The 7,002-nt window shown below is 35.3% G+C and overlaps 1 pseudogene; it reads right to left on the bottom strand.

The window, feature by feature from the left end:
• Window positions 1–1,815: 1,815 nt before the first annotated feature.
• LOC120591896 (uncharacterized) lies at window positions 1,816–1,934 on the bottom strand (annotated as a pseudogene).
• Between the last annotated feature and the right edge of the window lie 5,068 nt (window positions 1,935–7,002).

Raw genomic sequence — 7,002 nt, 5'->3', positions numbered from 1 at the left:
ACTTGTCATTTTTCTGAATTAAAAAAAAAAAAACTATAGCCATCTTAGTAGGTGTGAAGTGGTATCTCATTGTGGTTTTGGTTTGTATTTCTCTAATAGCTAGTGATTTTGAGCACATTTTCATGTGTTTATTGTCATTTGCAGTTTCCCTATGGAGAAATGTCAATTTAAATCCTTTGCTCATTTTAAAATTAGATTGTCTTTTTGTTGTGTTGTAAGAGTTCTTTGCATAGTCTGAATATTAAACCCTGATCAGATATATGATTTGTAAATATTCTCTCATTCCATGGATTGTCTTTTCACTCCTCTGACAGTGCCTTTTGAAGCACAAATTTTTAAATTTTGATAAAGTCCAATTTATCTATTTTTTCTTTTGTTGTCTGAGTGTTTGGATGTCACATTTAAGAAACCATTGCCTAATCAAGGTCATTAAGATTTTCTCCTATGTTTTCTTCTAAAAATTCTATAGATTTGGTTTTCTAAATTCAGGTCTTTGATCAATTTTGAGTAAATTTTTGTAAATGGTGTAAAGTAAGGGTCCAACTTCATTCTTTTGTATATAGGTATCCAGTTTTCCCATTACTAAGTGTTGAAGGGACTTTTCTTTCTTCATTGAATGGTTTTGGCACCCTTGTCAAAAATATATCAGCCATAGTTTTTTTTGTTTGTTTTTTTGGCATACAATATTATATTAGTTTCAGGTGTACAACATGATGATTAGACATTTATATAATGTACCCGTCTGACACTATATGTAGTTATTAAAATATTATCGACTATATTCCTTATGCTGTACTTTACATACCTATGATTATTTTGTAACTACCAATTTCTACTTCTTAATTTCTTCCCCTTTTCACCCACCCCCAACTCCCTTTCATCTAGCAACCCTCAAAATGTTCTCTGGATCTATGTGTTTTTTTCTGTTTTATTTTGTTCTTTAGATTCCACATGTAAGTGAAATCATATGGCATTTGTCTTTCTCTGTCTTACTCCACTCAGCACAATACTCTCTAGGTCCATCCATGTTGTTGCAGATGGCAAGATTTCATTCATTCATTCATTCATTCATTCATTCATTCTTTTCTATCACTGAGTAATATTCCATTGTATATGTGTATACCAAGGTTGCCTCCATATGTTGGCTATTGTAAATAATGCTGCAATGCACATATGGATACACATGTCCCTTCAAAGTAGAATTTTAGGTTTCTTTGGGTAAATAACCAGAAGTGAGATTACGGTTCTTTCTTGTCTCTTGCTATAATCTTTGTTTTAAAGTCTATTTTGTCTGGTATAAATATTGCTACCCCAGATTTTATTTTTCCACTTCCATTTTCATGAAACATCTTTTTTTCCATCCCTTTACTTTCAGTCTGTGTATGTGTTTTAATCTGAAGTGAGTCTCTTGTAGGAAGTGTATGTAAGGGCTTTGTTTTCTTACCCATTCAACCACCCTAGGTCTTTCTATTGGAGTGTTTAATCCATTTATATTTAAAGTAATTGTTGATAGATATGTAGTTACTGTCATTTTATTATTCATATATTTTATTTTATTTTTATTTTTATTCTTCTTCTTAAATAAGTCCTTCTAACATTTCTTTTAATACTGGTTTGGTGGTGATGAACTCTTTTACCTTTTTTTTTTTTTTTTTTGTCTGGGAAACTTTATCTGTCCTTCGATTCTAAATGATAGCTTTGCTGGGTAGAGTAGTCTTGGTTGTAGGCACTTGCTTTTCATTATTTTGAATATTTCATGTCAATTCCTTTTGGCCTGCAAGGTTCTTTTTGTTTTGTTGTTGTTGTTGTTGTTTATGTCTACAGCACATGGTCTTCCTAGGTGGTCTGCCATCCAAGTACTAACCAGGCCTGACCCTGCTTAGCTTCTGAGATCAGAGGAGATCGAGCATGTTCAGGGTGGCATGGCTGTAGACTCTGCAAGGTTTTTGTTGAGAAATCAGCTGACAGTCTTATGGGAGTTTCCTTGTAGATTACTAATTGCTTTTCTCTTTCTGCTTTTAAGATACTTTCTTTGTCTTTAACCTTTGGTATTTTAATTATGATGTGTCTTGGTGTGGGCCTCTTTGGGTTCATCTTGTTTGGGACTCTCTGTGCTTCATGGGTTTGTATGTTTATTTTCTTTGCTAGTTTAAGGAAGTTTTTCATCATTATTTCTTTAAATAGACTTTCAATTCCTTGTGCTCTCTCTTCTTTTTGCTACCCCTGTGATGAGAATGTTGGTACAATTGATATTGTTCCAGAGGCCCCTTAACTATCTTTATTTTTTGGATTATTTTTTTCTTGTTGCTGTCCCGATTGGGTGTTTTCTGTTACCTTATCTTTTAAATCGCTGACTTGACCTTCTTCTTCATGTATTCTACTGTTGATTTTTCTCTAATGTATTCTCCTTTTCAGTTATTTTATTTTTTGTTCCTGAATGGTTCTTTTTTTAATTTTCTATCTCAATTTTTATGTTTTTTATCTCTTTGTTAAAATTCTCACTGAGTTCATCTACTCTTACTCTAAGTTTATTGAACATCCTTATGATCAGTGTTTTGAACTCTGCATCTGATAGATTGCTGTCTCCAATTTAAAAAAATATTTTATTGGAGCTTTGTTCTGTTCTTTCATTTGGTACATGTTTCTTTGTATCCCAATTATGGCTGCCTCCATATGTATTAGGTAGGGCTCCTAAGTATCTCAGTCTTAGTAGAGCAGACTTATGTAGTAGGTGTCCTATAGAGTTCAGTGGCACAGTCTTCCTAGATCACCTCAGCCAGGTGCTCCAGGTGTGTCTCTTGTTTAAATTATGTGTGCCCTCCTGTTGTAGTTGAGCCTTAGTTGCCATTTGCATGTCAGTGGGAGGGATTAACCCCTTGGGCTATTGGTTATGAGGACTGGCAAGTGAGCAGGATTCATTTTAGCAGAGCTCTGGTGCCTGCCAAGTCTGCTCTTTGGGTGTGTCACCCTCGGATACAGCCCCAGGTGGTGCTCCAGTTCAGGTTGAAGATGGCCACAATGTTTGCCAGCCCCAGAGCCTCCTGGGAGGGGCTCCTCCACAGGCCATGTTCAGCCTGTACACTACCCGGGGCCACCTAGCAAGAGTCGCCAAACAATCTTCAGATGGCTGCCACCATGCTAGGCTTACAGGTGCCTCGAGAGGCCAAGCTGCTTCTAGTGTCAGGCTTGGGGCTGTTAAGCAAGAGGTATAGGGCATGCCAAGGCCAGATGCTCCTTGTTTGGGTTTTATGAACTTTTGAGAAAACTTTAGGAAAGTCTGAAGCATAAGCCAAGACAGGCCAATTGTATGGAAAAGTTACTGGAGGTGGCTTGGGTGAGCCCACAAGTTGGGAATCATCAGGGCCAGGTGACTTGTGTTAGCCACATTGGTGGAGACTCAGGTATGGCGGCTGTCTGCATCTGCATGCTGGGAGGCTGGGGAGGACTCAACAAAGAGTCAGTGGATTCTGCTAGCACTTCTGTTTGGGAGAAAGCTGCCCTCCACACTGCCAGCCCTGAAATGACATTTTAGTTCCTCCCTGTATGTTCCTGGCACATTTTGAGCTGCTGCCCCAGTGCTGGAGCTCAGAATGAGTGAGTCCATAAGTAAGCAAGTTCATGAGTGGGCCCCTTAAGAAGAATGCCTGGGTCTACCATATCCCTCTGCTTCACTCAGCCACTATCTCTGCTGGTTTTCATAGCCGGAGATTGTGGGGCCTTGTTCTCTTCATGGCACTGGAACCCTGGGCTGGAGTGTCCAAGCTGGAGTGGGACACCTTGCTCCTCTGGGGGAACCTCTACAACAAGATATTGCTCCCGATTCTCAACCACCACACACAGGTCTGGAATCAGCCCATTTCATGTCTCTGCCCCTCCTACCGGTCTTGAGGCGGCCTCTTCTATATGTCCCCAGTTGTAGGACTTCTATTCAGCTACACTTTAGGCGATTTTGAATGATGATTGTTTTGTAGTTTAATTGTAATTTTGATGTGTTCGTGAGAGGAGGCAAGGATGGTGTTTACTTACTCTGACATCTTGACCAGAAGCCCAAAGATGTTCTGCTATTGGCCATAGTTCTGAGGTTTTATTTCTGGATTCTCTTATATTTTATTCGTCTATTTATGCCAGTCTATTTATTCGTCTATTTATGCCAGTACCATAGTTTTTGTTTATTGTTGCTTTGTAGTAAGTTTTGGAATTGATAAGTGCGAAGTTTCCAAACTTGTTTTTCTTTTTCCAGATTATTTTGGCTATTTGTGGTCCCTTGAAAGTCCATATTAATTTTAGGATAGGTTTTTCCATTTCTTCAAATTGCGTCATTAGGATTTTCATAGAGATTGCATTGAATCTTTATTTGCTAGTATTGTCATCTTAATAATATCATGTCTTTCAGTGAAAGTAGGATATCTTTTTATTTATTAAGTCTTCTTTAATTTCTTTAAGTGGTTTTATAGTTTTCACTGTATGAATATTACACCTCTTTGATTAAATTTATTACTAGGGGCTTTAAAAAAATGTTTCATCTATAAAGGATGAAATACTTTTATTATAGGGAAATAAAAGCATATTACAATGTATGAAGCCTCCTCTAACAATCTATACAATAATAAGAATGAAGTAATAGAAATATTACAGTTTCTCTATTTCAAGTGCATCTATTTCTAGTTCCAGGGCACGGTTTCTTTCTTCCTTCCTACGGGCTTTCTTTTTGATGCTATTGTAAATGAAATCATTCTTTAAATTTAATTTTTGCATCATTCATTGATAATGTATAGAAAGACAACTGATTTTTGTGTGTCGATTCTGTATCCTGTAAGTTTGCTGAATTTGTTTATTAGCTTTCACGGTTTATGTGTGTGTATGAATTCTTTAGGATTTTCTACATATAAGACCATATCATCTGTGACTAGAGATAGTTTTACCTTTGCCTTTCCAATTTGGATAAATTTATTTAATTTTCCTGCCTCATTGTTCTGGCTTGACTTTCTAGTACTGTGTTAAATAAAAGTGGCAAAGGTGGGCATCCTTGTCTTGTTCCTGATCATAAGGGAAAAGCTTTCAGCTTTTCACTATTAAATATAATGTTAGCTGTGAGTGTTATACATATGACCCTTATCTTGCTGAGGAAGTTCTCTTCTATTCCTAGTTTATTGAGTTTTTTAATAAAGTAAGAGTGTCAGATTTTGTCAAATGCGTGGGCTTTTTTTTTTTGCATCAATTGAAATAAACATGTTTTTTTCCCCTTCATTCTGTTAATGTGGTATTTTACATTATTTGATTTTCATATGTTAGACTATTATATTTTGGGGAAAAATCACATTTGCTCATGGTGTATAATTACTTTAATATGTTGCTGAATTCAATTTGCTACTATTTTATTGAGGGCTTTTGCATGTATATCTTTAAGAGGTATTAGTTTATAATTTTATTGTAATGTCTTTCTCTGGCTTTGTTAACAGTGTAATTCTGGCTTTATAGAATGAGTTAGCAAGTGTTCTCTCCTTTTTGATTTTTTTGGAAGCGTTCAAGAAGGATTGGTGTTTTCTTTCTTAAATATTTGATAGAATTCACCAGCAAAGTCATCTGGTCTTGGGCTCTTCTTTGTTGAGAGGTTTTTGATTGCTATTTCAAACTCCTTACTTATTATAGGTCTATTCAGATTTTCTGTTTCTTCTTGAGTCAGTTGTTCATATGTTCCTAGTAATTTGTCCATTTTAGCTGGATTATCTAATTTGTTGGCATACAGTTGTTCATAGTATTTTCTTATAATCCTTTTTATTTCTATAAAATCAATAGTAATGTCCATTCTTTAATTTCTAATTTTAGTCTTTCCTATGCTTTTTCTTAGCCTAAAGATTTATCCATTCTGTTGATCTTTTCAAAGAACCATGTTTTGGTTTTGTTAATTCTCTCTACTGTTTTTTTCTATCCCCTATTTTGTTATTTCCACTTTAATCCCTATTATTTCCTTCCTTCTGCTAGCTTTGGGTTTAGTTAGCTCTTTTTTTTCCTAGTTCCTTAAGGTGTAGAGTTATATTATTTATTGAGATCTTTCTTCTTTTTAAATGTAGGCGTTTATTGCTATAAATTTTCCTCTGAGCACCGCTTTTGCTATGTCCCATAAATTTTGGTATGTTGTGTTTTCATTTCATTTGTCTCTAAGTATTTTTTAATTTGCCTTGTAATTTCTTCTTTAGACCATTGGTTATTTAAGATTGTGTTGTTTAATTTCCACATATTTGTGAATTTTCCAGTTTTCCTTCTGTTATTAATTTCTAGCTTCATTCCACTGTGGTCAGAGGAAATATGATTTCAATGTTTTAAAATTTATTGAAACTTGTTTTGTGGCCCAACATATGGTCTATCCTGGAGAATGTTCCATGTGCCCTAGAGAAGAATGTGTGTTATGCTGTTGTTTACTGGGGGTTCTATGTAAGTCTGCTAGGTCTAATTGTTTTGTAATGTTCATGTCCTCTTTTTCTTATTAATCCCCTATCTAGATGTTTTACCCATTATTGAAAGTGGAGTATTGGTCTCCAACTTTATTGTAGAACTGTCTATTTCTTTTTCCAATTCTGTAATGTTTGATTTATGTATTTGACACTCTTTGCTTTGTGAATAAATGTTTAAATTGTTATATCTTTTTGATGAATTGACCCTTTTATTAACATATAATGTCCTTATTTGCCTATTATAACAGTTTTTGACTTAAAGTTTATTTTTGTTTTAAATTAGTATAATAATCACAGTTATTTTGGTTATAGTTTGCATGAAAAAATCTTTTTCCTTCCTTTTACTTTTAATCTATTTGTGTCCTTAAGTCAAAAGTGAGTTTCTTGTAGGCAATATGTAGTTGGATTATTATTATTTTTAAAATCCAGAGAGTCTCCAATTAGGGGTAGGTGAAAAGGTGGCTTTCTCTCCGAGTGGCGAGTGGAGCCCTGAGTTTCGCATCAAAGATGGCGAAATCCCAGCCTACTAGGCGTCGGGGCTGCTAGAAGG

Source organism: Pteropus medius, unplaced genomic scaffold (genome assembly GCF_902729225.1).
Source record: "Pteropus medius unplaced genomic scaffold, Ma_sr-lr_union100, whole genome shotgun sequence".
Classification (NCBI taxonomy): Eukaryota; Metazoa; Chordata; class Mammalia; order Chiroptera; family Pteropodidae; genus Pteropus; species Pteropus medius.
Note: the sequence above shows the minus strand (reverse complement) of the source record. Positions and strands in the feature narration are given on the sequence as shown.